The 21,882-nt window shown below is 31.0% G+C and overlaps 1 protein-coding gene across 5 annotated transcripts in view; it reads right to left on the bottom strand.

The window, feature by feature from the left end:
• The window catches only part of LOC128874247 (RYamide receptor-like), a 260,772-nt gene that overhangs the window by 108,289 nt on the left and 130,601 nt on the right, over positions 1-21,882 (bottom strand). For all 5 annotated transcript variants that reach the window (XM_054118782.1, XM_054118783.1, XM_054118785.1 and 2 more), the window contains one exon: positions 344-378. The gene's annotated coding sequence lies outside the window, so the exon portion shown is untranslated. The remainder of the gene's footprint in view (positions 1-343; positions 379-21,882) is intronic.

Below are 21,882 nucleotides of genomic sequence, written 5' to 3'. Positions count from 1 at the left end.
ATAAGTCTAAAAGTACGACATGCATTATATTGAAAAGGGAGTACTTAGAGATATTTCATATTTTATGTTAGAAAATTATTTTGTTCCAGGAGGTATTCAAACTTTCTATCATGACAGCCTAAACCTTCCCTAATCGCTTTTTCAAATTTTTCATTATTTTTTTTCATTTGTATAGCAGTCAGACTCGAGTAATTCAAGTTTTAAGTTTAATTTTTACATCCTGGATAAACACAAATGGCTACGAATACACTTTGCTATCAGGTTTCTTGATAATTTATAAAAGATCTTATGGAAAGTAATTATCATAGCGGTTATTGTTGAAGTAGACATAGTATAAACTTACGGTTTCGAGCTGCATGTATTTCAACGCTGCAGTTTCTGTAACATAAAATCGAGGATTAAGTGAATGCAAATAATATAATAGTGAATAGAAAGTGATCAATGCCGATTAGACAAAAACTAGGTGGTCATGTGTTACTAACTTTATTCATATTTAATACTTCAGCGAAAGTAAAATTTGGTGTGTCTAAACATTATACTGCCACTTTAATAAATGCTTGTATCACCTAAATATTTATCAATAGATTTGTTGTATTCAGATATTTAGTGTCACTACTTACTATCTGATGACCATCGAATTTAATTTTTTGCGTATTTTATGGATTCTATTTTTTACGTTGAGTTCTTTTAAGAACGAATTTGTACATTTTTATTAATTATTTTGTGTTTTCTGTGTATTCTTCTCAGATATCGATTTGGTTTTGGGACCCCAAAACATTTTCTAAAACAACTTTTAAATTGAGTGTAGTTTAGTAAATATTTTTTCGTTATGTTATCAATTTCGATTTCAATGGGGTTCAATATTGAAAAGTATTTTTGTCTTGTGAAGCAGATTACAGTTTTTATTGATTCAATACATGTTATCCTTTACGCAGTTTCATACGAGTAACTGTTTATCCATGACCATCTGAAAAACTATTCCAAATTGTTGACGCCCAATTAAGGGTGAAACGCGCTCCACAACCGCAGTTTTTTAATACGCTGCATTCTACGCAGTTTGTAGAATTCCAGAAATGCATGTATTTTAAAGCGTTTTACCAATATTCCGACATTCTTCTTACATTCCCGAAGCTCAGTCTGTCTGTTCAAGTTAATTTGGTATGTAACTTGTTACTCCCCATTTAACAGTTTGTAACATTGAACAAAACAGAGAATGCGAACCTGGAATTACAAATTAATTCTGACCGCTAAACGCATTTGATTGACTTCCCTTTGTATTAGGAACAAGCGTTGTAATATGCATTAATATAATGGCAACAACATACATCAATGTACACATAGAACATCATTAACCCTTTGACTGCGGGATGACTTTTGTTGAAAATTCTAAGACGCGTAGAGGTGTGAATTTTGAAAAAATATCAACTTATAGGGTATGATAAGGCGGAACTTTTTTATATTTACAGTTTATTTATAAGATGTTTAGTATTAAAAATAAAAATTAAAAGGTTACAAGACCTTTTTCCTGAGATCTCGTAGTGGTCTAATTCTGTTGCTGTTGTCATAAAAAAAACAATAGAACAGTCGAACAATCGAATTTGAAAAAAATATTAGCTTATAGGATATGATAAGGCGGAAATTTTTTATATATACAGTTTATTTATAAGATGTTTAGTTTCAAAAATAAAAATTAGGGAACTTAGAAGACCTTTTTCCTGAAATTCAATTTTTCCAACGATCTTTTAACTATTCAATTTTTATTTTCGAAACTAAGCATCCTATAAACAAACTGTACATATAAAAAAGTTTCTTCTCATCATCCCCTATAAGCTGCTATTTTTTAAAAATTGTTTAACGAATGCAAACATTTCTCTGAACCCATTTCTCGAGGGCGTATACATATACGCCTTTCGTAGTCAAAGGGTTAAGGAAGGAAACCATCTTGGAAGCGTGAAAATCATAGTTATATTCAACAATCTTTTTTTCGAAAACAATTGACTTAATAGAAAATCTATTCGCTGGCGTTTATCATGCACACATTGAGGAATGAAAAAGTAATTTTCATTCAGATTTTTAAAATAAAGTAGCTATATTGGAGCCACTACACGACAAGTCTTTTTCCGAGTCGTGCGTATTTGAAAAATGACAACATTTTTATAAATAATTTTGTCGCATAGTATAATTTTTTGGTGACCATCGCTCCCAAAATCAAATAGTTAGAGAAGCGCTCACTTCAAGGTGTCAATTGCTCATGAGAAAGAATGATCTAAAGAAAGGATGACGATAAAAATTTGATAACTTCCAAAAGAAAACGCAACCAGACTTGGATTTCGTCCAAATTGTTGCGTCACTTGTCTGTTAGGATGAACGTTATTATACCCCTTTCATCGAATAGAATGTTTCACACTTTAAGTGCCAGACATACTCATGAAAATATTTATGAGACTTGAATTTTGTCCTTATACAATTGGAATCCATACTATCCAACATTTGCGATAGTATTTATTTTTAGAAAACAATCAAAAGTCACGAGTCCTATCCAGACTCGTTTTCATTAACACCCGATCTTCAGAATTAATTTTTCAATTCCTTAGTTGAAATCCCTGTTTCTCATATATAGGTGACGTGTTTATTTATAACGCAATTGCGCTAGTTCATCGGAGAAAGCAGTCTGTCGAAAATGAACGTGGTCTCCCCCATAATTTTCCCAAACTCAGCGGGAAAAATAAATGGGATTTATTACCCCGCTCCCCTTTTCTCGCTACTTATCTTCTATGGTAACTTCTTGGCGCCTTCTGATTTCCATTCGTATCAATCTTTATAGGGAACGCGTGATGACACCAACTTCGACGACCTCGAAATTTACGATAACCCAGGAAAATCACGTTAAAAGCTTTTCCATTTAAAACAGAAGTTTCACGACATAAAACTTTGCCTCGGGTTCAATTTTCCTCGGTGTTAATGACAAAGGTAGAAAATATTAGATGTAGAAATTATTTATATGCCCTCATATTCAGTTGCTTCTAAGTATAGTTTAAATAAAAATGTTTATTTGACATTTTGTTACGTTAAATTACCAAACTTTCAAATTGTTAATCAGATTTCCATTGTAACGAATCTATATACATAGAAGTCTCAACCTGATGGTCATTGCAATTTATCTATATATATAGAGAGTTCAGTAGCCCACAAATTTTTATTAGACAATATATTAAGCAATATTACAACAAACTAAAGATAGCAAAGTGTCGAAAATGATATCAGTTTATATAATATTATTATTATATAGCATAATTTTATTATAATTATTTATTATATATATAATAGAATTTTTTACATATTATTATGCAACGATTGAATAAAAGTGTCAATAAGTGTTTAAAATTATATAATTCTCGACACTTTACTATTTTTACTTTCTTTATCAACTGTCAATCATACTGTCAATTTTATTTATCTTTATACATTTTAGACATTCAATTTTATTTATCTTCATACATGCATTTGCAACTGCATCATAAAATATTTGCAGAATTACTGCATAAAGTGTACAGGCCATTTAAGAACAGCAGTTACAATTATAATGGTGTGACGAAAAGCACAGAAATAGAAAGAAAAGTCTAGGTGAGCACAGGTTAACAAACTGATTGTTATCCAAGGTATTCAGCTTTACAATTTCCAAGCTGGGTTTTCAGTTGCATATACCGTGCCATGATTGATAGTTGAAGAACGCATGGCCACTATATCTTATTGTAAGCGACCTCGGCATGTATTACCAGCGTATCCATTAAAGTAAATGGTGGCCAGTTTGAACGTCTACTCTAAACTACGGTTAGTTTGACACTTATGTTTGCTTAGATATTTCTATTTGTTTCTATGCGAGTTCCATTAACCAGTTATCGCTTTAGCTAGGTATTATATCTCTGTACCAACCATTTCAATAGTTATTTTAAGGAGTTTTTAACGTAAAAACTGTGTAATTTAGAAAGTTCAAATTTGAATACCTGAATATGTATATCTAGACTGAATATATATAGTATACAAATATTTAATATATGTCAAGATATTTCTTGTAAAAATTGTTTATGTTGAGAATGACTGGAAAATGACGTTGCATAACAATTGTCTTGAAACAGTATTTTTCAGTTAATAGGTAAGATGATTAAAAAAAAAAGTGACATGTTCCATTATAAAAATGTTATTTTAAGTGTTCGTATGGATGCCACTTATTTGATTGATCTGCTATGCTTGATTAGTGCAAAACTATTGACAGCTGTCAGTAATCGTCACAAAAAAAAAATCTTACACAGAGTGCCGTTGTACGTTTGTGACAATTATTACTGAAAAAATTAAATACACTATATAATTCAACAATTGGAACGAATAATTTTGAATATTTTTAAAAATCATTATTATGGTCATTACAGTTATCGTAAGGCAAATGTGATACTAATTCCAAATACTTGGTAATATATACAGTTACTATTTTTATTTTTATTAACGTTTATTTAAAATTATGACATACTATTATCATCTATAATTAATACATTCCGTTACTTAATTTGGTATATTATAATTTGTTAAATACATGAAACGATTAAATGAAATTCGTAAGTAAAAGCAGTGTAACTATTTATTACATTCGAAGGAATGGCATAAAAGGAATATTTATGCAGACGAAATCGTGTTTGTAATAATTCAATGTACTCCATTTTGGATAAACCAGTTCCTTCGACATTATTAGTCGTTCACAAATTTCTTAAACAGCATTACTTGCATTTGTTGCATATTGGTTAGAAATTAATTAGAATGGCTTCTAGTAGTTTTCTGCATAATTGCATACTCTATATAAATGTATATCACTAATAAGTTCGTAGAGGGATTTATAGTTGATAATATTACTAACAATAGCCTTATTACCACTTATTTATTAATTAATACAGCCAATAGTTAGACTGCGGATTTTATGTATTTATGACTTACAATAATATGGAAAATATATATAATATATGCTGAATATATTCTATAATTAATATAATAATATTTCGTTTTCTATAAATGCATATAAAACCTTTCGGTTATGTTTAGCATGTATTTATTATATCATCTTTATCATAAACGCATAAAGTCTGCAATCTGCTAACAATAATACCTATAGTTTCATGGCTATGGAGTTTCATAAATGAAACGAAACTGTGTTTATCGCATCGATGAATGTCTTCAGTTGTCTTGTTTGCGGAGATTTGAAAAAGAAGAACTCTACGTATACTACCCTTATCTCGAAGTGTCCGCATCCCCGGTATCAGGTGTATCTGTTTACTTTCAGGAAATCTCGTGTGTTTGTGGAAGATGGATCGATAGACAACATTCTATCCGCCTATCTTCGCGAGGGATAGAATAAAATACCTATTTGCAGAAAGAGCAGCCGAATCTAAAACGTCCGACTACTTATGTGAAGCTCGGGAGTTGACCGACCAAGATCCGTATGTTATTTGAATTTATTTCACGTTGAAATATTTGCCAATAATTTCACTGAGTTACAATGGGACACGCGTCACTTTTCAATTGGTCTGCCAGTACACGTGTTGTTTGTTTACTTTCACGTTCCCTTCATGTTTATTCAGGTATTCATGTACGTTGCAAAAGAAGCTTAACCGTTCGCTGTTTACCATACGGTTTAAAAAAAAAAGAAATGTTTTGAAGGGAGACGGTAAAATGACCGAAACGTGCTCTGCATTTTTTGTTTCCACACCTGTCCGTACGAAACAAAGTTAACTTTTGTCAGCCACGATTCGTTGAATATTATACGCCATTACTATGCGGAATTAGAATGCAACGTTTTCCTACCGAGGCTTTGAGATTGTATTTTTTAACACGGGATGGTTGTTTTATGAATGTATCCATAAACACTAACCAATATTAATGTAGATACATTTTTTCTATGAATAAGTAAGTTGCAGTTTCTCCGAAGAATGGATTAATTTTATTGCATATGTAAATTAATTTACATTGATATCTCCAATCTTATTATAATTACTATATAACTACCTAATATAAAAAAGAATTCTCTGCTTGAATTCATACTATTCGAATCCAATATGCTCTTTGAGCAATGTTCCCTTTACTTTGTGAGTAAACTGAAAATAACATCATTTTCACTTTTTGCTTACTAATAACTTTCTGATTATTAATTCTTTTTTAGTGTTTCGAAAGACATTCATCGAACAACGTAAATTTACTAAATTTATAAATTCAATTGCTTGAAGCTTGAAAACAGACATGATTACAATTAATCCATTCGACCAGAATAACGAATCAAACTCGTGCTGTTATCACAATCATTTTAGAATTTAAATAAATTGAATTAAGTTTAGATACATAAAGAAAAAATATTCATCAATATACAATCATTTCTCCGTTTGCTAAACTGTTTTCTGTTTGTAAAATAATTAATTCTGGAAAAGAATTGTATTCTACCAATATATATTCCCCTCAAAAGAGTGGAACATTGCCTTAGCAAGATTTTTTATGGCACTATAAATAATAGAGATTTTCAAGGTACACAACATTAACAATCCACCCTTTCATCTACTATATTTTGATTTCCTTTTCCGTGTTATTGAAATAGAAAATTGCAAGATAACATGCATTTTTGCATGAATTTATATGTGTAAACTGTATAATAGATAACAACGTCTCCCCGGCGCACGTTGTCTCCTTAGAGAAAACATCTCATAATCAGTACAAAGGGCCAATAAAAATCTTCTGTGGGATTGATTGATAAATAAATTCCGGTGCAGAAAACAAATAATACCATCAAGGAACCCCCTACAGGTAGCAATTTTTAATCTGCCTGGTAAATAGGAACAAATGTTAATCATATAAACTCAACTCAATATATTATATATGGAGTAACTATTTCGGGTCTAATTAAAATTAGACGTGACATTTCCGATATCTCGATCTTGCTCGAATTATCTGATAGTTTTTATTCCAATTAGCCTTTTATTCGCGGCCCAGACGAAATCAATAATTTCGACCATTAAATGTATTCGGCTGGCGTCACAGTTGGCCTGTTTTCGCTGTTTCGGCAACGCCTAGAAACAACTCGCACAGAAATCAATTTTTCACTAGCTAGATACGCCCTGTATTTGTCATAAATAACGGTGAACGAAGTGTTTCTATGAAATTTTCACCGACGTCCGCACCTTGGAAATCACATTCCACGCAGGTGAGAGATTTACTCCATCGAAAAGTCGAAGCGTATGCGTTATATTGTATCGCGGACAAGAGCCCATACGTTCGTCCCTGGACAAATATACATCGGGAATATACGCTTAAAGGGAAGGCTGTGAATCTTTGCTAGTTCGGTCTTTTTTGCACGCGACTACCTACAAATCATGGATTTAATCGGACTCACGTTCCCGTGCCATCGCGCAATTTCTGGGATAATATATCGCGTATTGGCAGCAGAGACTGTTATAGCCATGAAGAAATCAATTCTTCGCATGGATTCGCACGAATGACTGGATGTATTGATGGTTAGACTGTAAAAGTGTCACTCATGCTATTTAAGAGTGACTTGGAACCGACGAAGCGTTCACGCAGATTCGAATAAGTCTCATTCTTGGTTCGTCATTCAATTGGGAGCAACATACTTGAAAACAGAATAACGAAAATTTCTATTTATTTTGTTGAATTTATCTAATAAACTCTGCATGAAGTGTGAAGTTAATCTTCTGAGATGAGTCTCATCTTGGCTTACTTAATAGTTTATTTGATAAGATTTAACAAATTTTGAAACTGATGGAACAATAAATTGCATTTAAAGCAATCTAAAACAGTCATCTTCTGTAAAAATGTCGCGAATGTTGTCAAAAAGTTCCTTGTAGTAAACAAAAATCATTCATTTTTAATAAGGATAAGGAGTAAAACAAGAATACGAATCGTAGGGTGCGGGATTGGTCGCATCAGAAAAGCGGTCGGCTGTGGATCCGAGGATCGTGGGTTCGGATCTCCGTGGCTTATTTATTTTTCGTTTAGACCTCTACATTATTATTCAATAAAAATCATCAAAACCAAAACACTTGAAAATAAAACAAAGAAAATTTGTATTTGTTCTGTAACATCTACACAATAAATTGTGGATAAAGTGTATCGTGATCGTAAGTACGAGTGAATCGTGTGTAAGCTTTAACAGATTATGCTTGAAACTGATATTAACCAATAAAAATATGCTAAGCCATGTTAAAGAGCCTATTAGTAAATACAGAACCCACTTTCTATAAAAGTATCACTAATGATGTTAAAATGTTCCTTTTTGTAGAGAAAAGGAAATTTTTAAAAATCCTTTTATTTTATTCTTAAGCATATCTTTTATCCTTATGTAATTATTCAATATAAAATGTATATATAACAAAAAAATGTTCAATGTGAAACAAATTTATATTTGCTGTGTAGGATCCATGGGACAGATTCTACGTATATACAGTGTAAATTTGTTAGACTTTTGGATCATGTAACATTTCAGACGACAAGATGGTGTTTCGTCTTGGATCTACTGTGGACTCTTCAGTGAAGCTTAGCAGATTTTCCCCGAGACTGATCAAACAATAAATAGCGTTTAAGGCAGGATCTACAGAGCTTACCGAAGAGTCTAGTAGCTAATCCTGGACGGAACGCCATCTTCTCGTCTTCAAAGAAATTATATACTCTAAGAGACTAACAAATTTATAGTTCGTATAAAATTTATGTTATGAATCCTACAGAGTAAATTCAAATTCTCTTTGTTTTATTTTGGGTGCTGTTAGTTTTGATCGAATAATTAAACAAAGTTGTAAGACCTGTTTGAAGACTGAGTTAATGAGAAGAGTTATTTCATTATATAACAGTTTTAAATAAAACGCAAAATAACTGTGAGTCTACTGTATTATCCAAACTGAACGTTTGCATTCCTTCAGTAAACCATGTACAAAAAGTTAAAATTAGAAAGTATGATGGTTTAAATTGTCCAAAAATTTATGAAATTTAATTGCATTTGTTTTACACAGTTACAATATAGATAAAAGAAATAATTATCTCATTCTAGTCTAAGAGATCTGCCAAACATTTTTCTTAAAAAGTTTCTTCATCACATAATAACAAAAAAGAATGAAATGTTAAAGATTGTATTAAAAAATATGATATTAACGATTATAATAAAACTAGTGATAAATATAATAGTTAGTCTCCAAATTTAAAATCAATCAAATTAAAAATGCTGTTATGAAAATTACAAGTACAACAATTAACATCCACTTTAATTCGCTTAAGCTTAAATAATAGGAAACAAACTTTAAATCTATTATTATTTTAAGTCAGAAGCTCTTTAAATTAAATCATTTTTAAAATCTGTAGAATATAAGAATTTTACATAAAATTTATACAAAGAATTTATATACAGTTGGATTGGAATATTTAAAGTGAAATCATAGTGTAACAAATTATTAAGATACAATATAAACAAAACTTTGTAGATCATAAATTAAAAATAAACAGTTATATATTCAAGGATTGGATGTATCAGAAAAGGAAAATGTGAAGAATTGTAAACACAAATAATATATTGTTTCTTTAATAAATTAAATTAAATCTCTGTTGTATTTGTATATTAAGTTGTATATTAAGTATATTAAGTATATTAAGTTAACATTCTTTTGTAATATTTGTATATTAAGTTGTATATTAAAATAAGTTTTGATTAAAATATATATTTAAATCTTGAACAAAAATGAATTTTGGCTGCGACAGCTGCGTGTACCTTAAAAACAAAATCCTAAAGCCTCTCTTAGAAAACTCTTTATGATCAGCAATAATGGTAAATGTGGTACTTTGTCTGAAGAAAAATGCCTTATAAATATTCATAATAAGAGTGCTTCATTTGTTTTTGCCACGATATCGTCGACAATCCAAAATGCCTGCTATCAACGAACGGAAATCAATTTCACGTCCCTCAAGAGCGCAGGTCACATAGTTGAGAGGATATTTTCACCGAATCGCAGGTGCGCGTGCTTCCGCCAATTATCGCGCGTGCAAACAGTAATTCTGTTTGCACCGGCACGTATCTCTTGTTAGAGGCACGAGAACATGGTTAATAATTTCTCAGAAATAATTATTCCGTGTTCTGCCTTCTCTCTTTATTTATTTTTTTTACCCTTTTTTCACTTGAGCTCCTCTGCAATCCAAGTTTACAGCGTGATAAATGCTGAATGATTTAGCGGAGCACTTTTTGGTAAAAGGCTATCAAAAATTCATTCCTCTTAAAATCTTTTATAAGCTATGAACACTCTCCTTTTAAAAGTACAGTGAGTAACTTTTATATTTCAACAGTTCGAAAAGAATGAAATAATTATGGTACATATTATTTTAAAAGATTGATTGTAGATGACGGAATTCTAAAGTTAATTTATGAAATTTTCAATATTTCTTGTAGAATGAATCTCAAACAAAACGATGTCTACTTTTAATCTTTCCTTAATATTCACGTACTTGTTATTCACGAAACTTGTTATTTTATTAAAGAAAAAGGATAATTTTGAAAGTTATAAATAAGGTTCTTCAATCAAATTACTGTCATTTTGATAAAAATCGAAACTCCGAAAAATCTTTCATCTATTCAACTAAATGTTAACATCCTCTAAAAGAATAATTTGTTTGGTACGTTTCAGAAGAGATGTTCAAATGAAATTTGATGTATCTTGGTCATTTTTAAATATTAGATTATCCTATAAAATTTCTTTCGTGATATTTTAAGAAAAATATATATATTACGTTTAATACTTGTTTTATAAAATTACGCTTTCTTTTGAATTAAAATATGTATTTAGATCTTGAAAAAAATACTTGAATTTTGGTTATGATAACTCCTTAAAAAATAAAATCTTAAAGCTCCTCTTAGAAAACTTCATTTTCAGCGATTACTAGGAAATCATAACATTTTTAGCTTCGTATTTAACGCAATTTGAAAATACACTCTTCAATTAACTATATCTCCTTCATACTTGTCGCATGAAATCGTTCAACCGAGTTTCTGCGCGTCTTTTGTGTTAAAACCTGTTACACCTAATACCCTGCAGTCACCGTCGATGAAAGACGCAAACGGTAGGCTAATTGTTTACAGACGCTTCTACTGATATGCAATTTAAACCCCGCAACGGAGTCTAATTAGTTCCAGTCTATGGAAGGCTCGTTAAGTTGAAAAAAGAGATAGCATCATCGACATAATTTCGTTAAAGTGTCCTGTTTTTTATGTGATTTCAAAAAATGAATTTCTTTGTTTGTTGGTATACGTTATATCATAACCATTTTCTTAGAGAGATCATCCATTAATGGATAATATATTGAACAAATTAATTAATATTAAAACTACTTAATTTTTCCTTTGTAATTAAAGGAAGGGAGTGTAAACTAATTTGTCAATCAAATTAATTCTCTGTTAAAATAATTGTCCTAAAAAATTGCAGTAGAAGAATTATTTATAATTAAGAAAATTTAAAAGAATCGTGAAAAATTCATGGGCCACATTAAACAGTTTGTTAGTTTCAATGTTAAAAAATAAGATCTAAAAGCCCCTTTTGGAAAACTATTTATTAAAATTCTGCGTAGTTATTATTATACATATAACATCCAACGAATCGTGACTGAGAAAAGTTAACTTCGTTTCGAATGGAAAATTGAGGAAAGAAAAATGCCGAACACGTTTCGGTCCTTTTACCGTCTTTCTCCGAAACATTCTTTTGTAAACCGTGTGGTCAACAGTAAAAGGTCCAAAAGTAAAACGTTCCTTTTACAACATAAAAGTAAGAAGACAGAAAACGTTGATCAAGCAGCATATTAAGATTCGAATCGTAGAAAGTCAAGTCGAGAATGTTTGTTTTTACATTAAGTAATTATACAGTAGTTGACATAGTAGTATCTAGTAGTAGTTATGTAGTAGTTATATTACAATGACAAATTTTAATGAAAATTTATTTAATTCCAATTAAATATTGCGTCACTATATTGTTCTGTTTTTGCAGAAATTGCAACCATTTATTATGTAACGAAATATATTTTAATTAATTTTGGTTTGTTAATACTTCTGTAAACGTACGCTTATATACAAACTAAAATTAATTAAAATATATTTTGATTATCTCTGATTCATGGATTTATGGTACATAGAGAAAATATGTATGCTTGATAGTAACGATACATTTAATACTACATTTGTGTCTATTGAAATCTAAAAAAAATCTAATTTGAGATCTAAATAAGATCTGATATTGGGATCTGAAAAATGGTTAATAAACAATTCTAGGTACCCTCTTTTCGACCTATCTTTGGCTACTTACAGAATTTCTATTTTCTCCTTTTTCCATAGAATCCTAATGTTGAACAAATACACAGAAGTATATTCGTTAGTGATCTATGATGTGATCGTACACGTTCTTCCTTTTACTTTGATCAAGAAGACCCATAAATTTCGCCAGGATAGGAAAGCAGTCGTTAAAAATAGTTCCATTTATCTCACTCTGCGTTGCGAGTCTGGAAATCTAAGAAGTTCTACCTTTTTTCTCAGTAAAATATGCAGTTGCACTTTTCTTTCTTTTTTCAGTGGGAAAATAAACTCTTCTTTTCAACAAAATAATCCTACTTTCGGTTTAGCTTTTCGTTTAATTAAATGAATTATTTCGTAATTATTTAATTACTTTATCCAGTATTATTGAATTTTCTAATTTCTTTCCTAATTTGATGTTATTGTTTTTGCTACTACCATTTCTGTTAAATGTCCCTAATTATAATATTAATTTGATCATAATAAACGTTGATAAAGAAAAAATTGATTCATTTTCTAATTTCTTTCTGTTAGAAGTGAAGCAAATAACTTATTTAGCTACAATCACGGGATTAATACAACTCGGTAAACAAAGCTATCGACGAAGTGTACAAGTAAGTAGCGAGAAACGGAAGTGAAATGGCTTTATACAAAGATACCATCGTATTTATCTCATATAAGGTTTCTGTCATCCACTATAGAGTAGCTCTTTTTGCATACCGTGTTTCCTTAATTAAATTATGTACTTGAGATCGTGTAGTCGTGGATATCATGATGTCTCACTGTATTTATCTATTTGACTGGGTTGCTACGTGGCCTTCGCTGTATTATTCGTGCCTTCTACTTACATTATTTTTTAAAGTATTCATTATTTTTCATCCATTTGCATCTACTAGATTTAATCGGTTTAACTTTAAACTTAATCTTATTATTTCACTAATGGCTCATTAGGTTAATTCTATTAATATTTGCTGTTTTATGTCATCCACATTTTAATCTCTTTAATCGTATCAAGTCCTTACGTGTTTTTAAATTAAATCGAATTTATTAAATTAAGAACAGTTAAAAGTTTATTACAAGCAATTGTGTAATTAATACATTTTTAAACTTCAAATTTCGCATATTTATTAGCAGATTGAAAGGTGCTTAATTTACAAATAGAACTACGAATGTTATTAAAGTGGAAACGATGAATAATTCAATTCTTTTAGTATTGTAAGTATTATAAATTATATCTTCATAATCATTATATTCATCTTTTTTTAATGCATTTAACATGAAATTTCAAAATTCTTATCAGCAAAATGAAGATATTTATTTCTGCAATACATATATATGTACGATGGAAAAAAAAATATTTTGCATAATCACAAGGACAAATTTTGACAAATAATAAAATACAGAAATTCTTATACCGAGAGAAACGAAAATTAGTTACTGTAATTATTGATCTTTGTTCTTGAAATGTATTGGATATTTAAAAAATTATGTGTTAAAGAATCGTAAAATTTAAAAATCATCAAATAGGTACAATATACAGTCAATGTAAGAAGTATTCGTACTCATTTAAAATAAATGGTTTCTGTAGGAATACTTATTACACTGAGTGTACATGTTTACACCTGAACTATTCAAATTTGTTTCTCCATCAGGATACACAATCCTACGTACAAACGTATAAATGTTTTAAATTACTCTTTACTTAACACATTGTTGACCGGCAATTTTACACAGAAGCGACTTCATGTCACTGGCTATTATTTCGTAATTGAACGTGAAATTAAAACAATCTAAATAAACTCTAATCAACTTTATTTATATTTAACCAACATAACGAATTGAAATATTTTACATACATATCTCTTGCATAACTATACATTGCATTCATACATTGAAATAGATAATAGAAGCACAAACACGAGTTATACTCGTGATCGGTCAACAATATATTAATATACATTTACATTCGTTCATCCTGAAACATAACTTCGTTTCACAATTCAAACACAAATTTTCACCTAACGAATAACAAATAAAAACTTGTTTATCCATCGCTCATCACCCAACACTTTCATCCAGATAAGAATTCCGCCCATCCCCGAATTATGGTTTCTTTAGGCAGCTTCCTATCGCTCATCGATTCGATCTTCTCTTAGAAACCTCGAGTCATCAATCACGTCGTCTCGTTGTTAATCACCCCATCTGTTTACAAATTGTTCCCTCGATTGAGCTACCACAATCGTTTACCCTAAACCTGCCCGACGCAAATCGTCTATTTAAGAAGAAAGGAATTTTAACAAAAGACTCCTCCGACGAGTCACTTTGTTCCACGGCCGCTCTCACCTTCCTGTCGTCGAGACTTTTTGCAAATGGTTGTCCACGGAGCGAACAGGTTCACGTACGAACAGAAAACCATTCACGTGAGAGCTAGTCATTGTGTCCTAACAGGCGATTCTCGTAGCCAGAGTGTGACGACTATTAAGCACTCGCTGTAATGGCGCGCAACCGCTTTTTTTTTTTCAAAGCATTCTTCTGCAGCGGTAGGCTTCAACCCTTCGCGCCAGGGGCTAAAAGCGTTTGCTGCCCGAAGCTTCACCTTCAGTGGATAAAATGACGCAATTAAGGTGCGCGAGGCTATCTCGCCGAGTGACCAATCGGATGAAGCTTGCCATTAGACGCGAAACGTGTCGTACGACTACCGTATTCAGACAACCGTGAATATATTAACGGAAAACTGATTGAATGAAGGATGTATTCTACTGTAAACGTCCAAAAGGAGAGGCTTCTTTGATAATTAAAAGAAGGAAAACTATAAATTCTATTAGGAGTAGAGATTAGTTCTGTGCCTTTATACTTAACTAGCTGCGCCCCATGTCTGTTTTGAGTTTGTACTGACCTTGAACAGTTGTATCGATATCGCTCGTCCTAATTAATGGGACCAATAATTTCCTGCTTGTTTCGGAAATTCTTTTTTGGTCGATTACGTACAGCGATCCGAAACATAAAGCGAAATCATCCATGGATTGGTTTGATAATCGTTCGATTAACTTGTTGGATCGCCCCCCTCCCCTCAATTTCTTGATATTAATGTTATGTAGGTTCTTTCAGAATCTACTGTGTCAGTTTGTAACCTCTTGCGATTGTATTTCAAAAAGTGTAACTTAAAGATTTAACCTTCGGCAACAATGTATTCTGCTATATGCATTATCTATTACATATTTATTGTGTACGCAGCAAAATAATCTCTATATTGAGGTTCTAATTGCATTAAATTAAAAAATGTAATATATAAATTCCAACATTTTAATGTAAGCGATGCTTTAATGGAAACAAGAATCGTTTATAAATAATCTGCTTGCGCACTCTAAAACGTTTATAAAATGTAATGTAAAGTGAGTAACAACTATAAATTTTTGAAATACCATAACGCTTGTGACGGAGGGGAAGAATCGCCTCCATCGTTTCTCTGGATTCATCCCTGTGTCAGAATTTCTGATTCAAAAACTTTAAAGTATTTCGAACATGAAGTCTATTCAAATAACTCTGAAACTGAACAGTCGGTTAACTATTGAAAAGCATTGAGTATCATTTGTCTCGTCTTTATGGTCGCCTAAAACAATACGCAAGGGATGGTAGTTCGAGAAAGGATCCTAATTTCAACTTGCGCTACCTAGCTCGGTGTACACAAATTTCAAACTGAAAGTAGAAGTTACTCGAAACAATTGGAGCATCATTCATGCAAATAGTTGGTTATATAGGGTTTCTAAAAGAGACTTTAGGATTTTATTTCCTGCTAAAACACCAATGCTATGGAATGTGTACGAATTTTTTATTTCAAGTAAAAGTTTGAAATGGTTAGATAAATTGTTTTGGTAAGAAGTACCAGCAGGAAAAGAATAGCTTTCTTTATCTAGAATAATCTAGATTAACGCTTTGTGTCGGACATACTCATGAAAATATATATGAATTTAATATTTTTTTCTTATATAATTGGAAACTACATAATCTAACATTTCGAGTAGTATTTATTGTTACAATCCCATCAGAATTCACAAACCCTGTTCAGACTTGTTTTTGTTAACACCTGATTTTCACCATTTATTCTTTAATACCTTATTGATAATTTTTGTCGTCCATATGTAGGTTACGTCGCGATCAACGTGTTAAATATTTAATTTAAAACGAGTAGCAAATTAATCTATTTATTCTGAGACAAGGATTCATTCCAGGAAAAAGAAAATACAAAATATTACAGAAAAAACAGTACAGGAGAAATACATTACTTAAAAATGTATTAATTATTTCGATATTTTTTAAACATAATCATTTAATAATGATGAAATAACCTAATATTATAGAAACTTAGATAAAATTTCTTCATATTAGTCCTGCTTACGATAACAATATAAAAGCTATTATACTTTAAGTATACTTCATCTTACATTCTAAAGTGTCTGTATTTTAAAAATAGATGCTTTGCAAATTATGTCCATCAATTTACTTCTTAACCTCCTTAAGGATATTGACACTTATGTGTACATTATAGAATTACAAAATATGCAATATTAAAGTGAGATAGCGTAATGATTGCTTTGGTTTGTGAGTATTTGATTACAGCAAAAAAATCAATTTAAAATTCGTCCCTCAAAAGATTAAGTTTGAGACGCCCTCAGCGGCTGTAGTTGTGCTTTGTCGCAGCTGCAGTACGGGTTTGGCGAACCCGTGGTTTCCGAGCTCCTTGTAAGCTCATTGGGACACTAGAGAATAGAGTACGAACTCAGAGAAAATACAGTGATAAGAATTTAAAAAAGAAAAAGAATAAAAGAGAAAAAAGGTTTTTACGTATATTTTGTAAGGAATGGTAACACAATATTAGAACAAGATCTAACAATTAAAAATTGTTAATCTCACAAAAAAATACCAAGAAAATGATTACTTTTCTAAAACACACCAATTTATTTAACAAGATTCAATGTTAACTTTAGTTAAGTCGTGAATAATCATTAATAGTCGATGCGACTCTAAACTTGTATTTAAGAGAAAATCTCACCAAGCTACGATATTTTATAAGTGATAAAACAAATACACTTGTTTATTTTTTATCAAGTTATTTTACAATTTTTATCTAGTTACAATTCTCGTCCACCTCAATTCTATTCACTTTTCATATTCCAAGGCTAATAATGAGTCAATTACCCTCGTTTAAATTACGGAGGAACATATTTCAACCTTTCCCCGTTAACCTTTTCTTCTATTGTATTCCCCGTACAAGATCATTCATTTCACTTTTGTTCCGTACACTCAGCATCAGACTAGAACCTTAATTTCAGGAGAAAGGTAACCTGTTCCGCTTACGCGACAACGCTACAACCGACATTTAGTTTAAGCCTTCGTTGTAAAAGAATACAGAAAGAAGGCGGAAAAATCAGAAAAGTCTATTGAATCATTCTAATAAAGTGTTTAAATACTAAATTTGGATATCTGCGAAACAATGTCTCGATAAAGAAGAGATAGCAGTACGAATGAAAATGCTTTGCTTGGATAACAGACGTTCGAATAGTAAAAAATTCCGATGAAGAGGGGTTTGAATAATGGAAATTCTACTCTATCCGATTTACACTCCAGACACGAGATCCTCCAACCCCCATCCGAGCAGTCTGTCGTCGGCTGCGAAAGCGTATAAGCTCTATACGCTCTTGTCTTATTTTCCTTCGACGTAATCCTCGTGAAAGTGCGGTATAGTAGAAAGTGAATAGAAATAGCGCCACGAAGGAAAAAGAACGCGTTTGGACAGTATTACGATTTAATAGCTTAACCCTTAACACTCCGACTTTTCATTGTGAATATCGACCGGCAACTCCAACTTGTTCTCATCGGACTTGCAAGATTTTAAGTGTCAGATTTTAAACTACAAAAAAAAAAACAATATTGTTTTTTAATCTTTTATAGATTTTGGCTGAATAGTGTGTGAGGTTCTTGGCTTATAAGGGTCTACTTGGAGTAGAACATAGTATACAGGGTGGAACTTATAAAGCGTTAAGTTTATTAAACCTTCGTTGGAAAACAATAGAAAAATGAGGAAAAATCGAAAAAGTCTTTTGGATCATTGTACAGATCATTTACAGTCGAATATCTCCGAAAATATTGGTTATACGCAAAAATGTTTCAGATGAAAATTGTTCAATACCGAGGAGGACATCATGTGGTGGACTTTTTATTTTTCCTGGTGGACACTCCAAGGTAAGGTGAAGATCAACTCTCTTTTTTTAAATGGAGTGATATGTTTTTTTTATCCACCATCAAATAGTGCGTTTTAAGACGAATTCAACGACCTATGACTAAAGGTTATTCAAGGTAAAACTTGCAGGGAAATGAAGAAAAGGTGTGATGGTCAGATTTTATATGTATAAATCTAACACAATCTGAAAAATATATGCAGATCTAGAAAAAAATGCAGAGTGGACGAGACGTTGCACTATCTAAACTACGAAACATAATTATGTATATGTATACAACTTACTACTACTTACTTTTACATCTTTTTCTACTTTCTTGTAGTTTTTTATGGGGATTACATTTACATCGACCAACAGCTGATGTGTTTTTCGAAAAATGAAACGAACGCGAATCCAGACGTGTCGTAACCGGGGTGAAAGTCCCGGTCCGTAGGTAACGCTGCACACCGAGCTTTTTCTACGCACGCGAAATAATAAAAAGCTGCAGTAAAGCTGTAAAAATCACGTTTCCCTTGTTTACGATACGGGGAATTTATTATTAAGAGCCTTAGTACGACCGGTAACGGTGTTCCCGAGGGTACTTTCCTCGGCTTCGACACGGAATTATGAATACACGAGGGATTTCAACTATAATGGAGCGAAATTATTAGCAATAAAGCTTAGAGTGTAAAAATCAAGGACGTATGATGCAGTCGTAACGGTCCACTAATTTTGAAAATAATTTTGCTCGTGTCTCGTAAAAGTTTCGGTAATTTAACACCCGATTGTAGCGTTTGTACGATACTTTTACGAACTTTGTAAAACTTGGAAGATTTGCAGATTTTGTTAATGCTTAGTAAATATTATTATTTATAGGTTAATTATTTTTTTCTTCTAAAGATATTTCACGACGAACAATGTTGTACGTTTAAACAAGTAGATATGTGTTAAATCTGTACAGTATGGATGCACTTATGTAAAACAAAATAGTAATATTATTATATTATAATAAATAATGAAATATTGACACGAATTTATTATATATTTGTTCTCCATATTAGGATATATCATATATCACATATATTATATATGTGCAATAAATTCAAAAAATTTACAGTTCAATTAGTAATCTATCGTGCGTCTTGAAATATAATGCAGAAAATTGTTCTAATCATTCGTTTCCTTACTTTTTGAACACGGAATGTACTTAATGGTTCGAAATTATTAGTAATCCAATTTGCAGTATAAAAATCATTGACATATGTTGTGATAATATTATAATGCTATCACGTAATCTAACATGTAATAATGATAATACTATAACAAAATATTATTTAATCATATTTTTATTCAATTATATCGGGTTACTTTTTAGTTAGCTATTCATACATTCTTTGTCACTTATTTTAGAAACCAAAATATCGTTATAATCTCTATAATTTGCCTTATTACATATCTATCATACATGTATGAATATATTTACTATTTGTCGCACTATTTTCTATCTTTTATCGCATTATTCTTTCAAATTAAATTGTTATGTTGTTCTTGATGATGACCAAAGTATAATGATTGAAATATAAACAAATATTTGAAATGGATCTAGTTTAAATAAATTATAATAACGACAACTGAAATGTTTCGTTGAAATGTTACACTGGACTACACATGTCCATATGTATGTTTTTACAGTAGGCAGGTTATCAATTAGGAATTTGATAAAAATGTTGCTGTTCATTTTTGCGTATTTTATGGAAAACGTGTAAATTAATTTTATGGAACAAACGATATCAATTTACGGCTAGTAACCTGTACAGAGGCATTGTAATTAATTATAATTTAAATTGCCAGAAATAAAATAGTGATATAATTAATTACCATTTTTTATTTATATTTTGTACATTTGGACGTAATGTGCATGGTGTACTTGTTAGAACAAAATAAGAAAATATCCAAAAGATAATTGGTAAAGCTAAGGAAATGAAATCTATTTTCGTAGACATTAAAAGTAAAAACTATTCAAATATACCACTCATAAATTATCATTGAAATACCAGTACAAATATATTCTTACTTTCCACAGTATTAATGAATACTTTAATTAGATACTAAGTAATATTTTTCTAAAATATTTCTGTGATTAAAGAAAACTGTTACTCTGTCATAAAAAAACTAATATTATATTAATCTAGCTACGTAAATATTAATGTGTTGTAATGTATTTAAAGTAACTGCAGTGCTAAATGAATGTGCATATATGACATAATAACTTCAAAACAGAGCTAACTTAGTACTTTCAAATTCTAAAATGAGAAATATCTTAATGAGCTGCAGCACTAAAAAGGTTCTACCACCTATGTGTATCTGGGAAATTACTGCTCCAATTTACGTTACCTTTGATTTTACATGTTTCTCTAGTGCTCTAGATTTCCTTTCCACCGTGTACTTTTCCAGGATAATTTTATTTGAACATTTTCTAGCTGAGACTCTTTCTCTATATTTTGTTAAATTCTTACTTCTTTAAAATTATGATGTAACAATTGTAATATATATTATTCGTAACTCCAATAGTCTGTTGAACTATATCATACCCTTTTTTCTAAATTTTTTCTCAAAAAACTAAACTGGTTTAAGAACAATAAAATAGAAAGATGTATATATTTCATATAATATTTTATATACAAGATATATATTAGATATATGTGTCTTTCTACTTCCTATTTATTTCATATGTAATATACATATCTTTCTATTTATTGTTCTTAAACCAGTTTAGTTTACATACGTTTAATTAAATGTAGCCACTATCATAGCAGGTAATTCCATGCTGCGTATCAGAAAATTACATAATTGAAATAAAATATCTAGCCTCCTTTTAATTTGCATACTTAATAGATGTGGGGAGAACAAGGTTGCACTCGGTAAATATATATGTAGCGAGCGTGAAATGTAAGGAATTTGCATTTAATGGATCTTCAACGACGCCTTTCGAGCATGTACCATTCAAACATTACGTCACGTAATGAGGAAAGTGTGTTCTATGTTGAAATTTTCACAAAGGTAAACTGCCACTACAGCAATTATTAATGAGATGTGTAGGGAAGTGGTAAAGGGAAAAATTCAACCGCGTAGCAACTAAGTAACAAGCTGAATCGAGGATGCCGTGAGAAATTCTGTCAAATAGAAATTTTGCACTGAAAATTGCAAGTCTTTGCAGTTTCCGAGACTACGAAACGATTTGCATACATTATCGTTTGTTTGTCCAATCACATTTCGTTTATGTGCCAGAGATGGGTCAAATTTTATTCGAAT

This window comes from Hylaeus volcanicus, chromosome 3 (assembly GCF_026283585.1).
Source record: "Hylaeus volcanicus isolate JK05 chromosome 3, UHH_iyHylVolc1.0_haploid, whole genome shotgun sequence".
NCBI classification, from domain to species: domain Eukaryota; kingdom Metazoa; phylum Arthropoda; class Insecta; order Hymenoptera; family Colletidae; genus Hylaeus; species Hylaeus volcanicus.
This window is presented reverse-complemented; position numbering and strand designations above follow the sequence as displayed.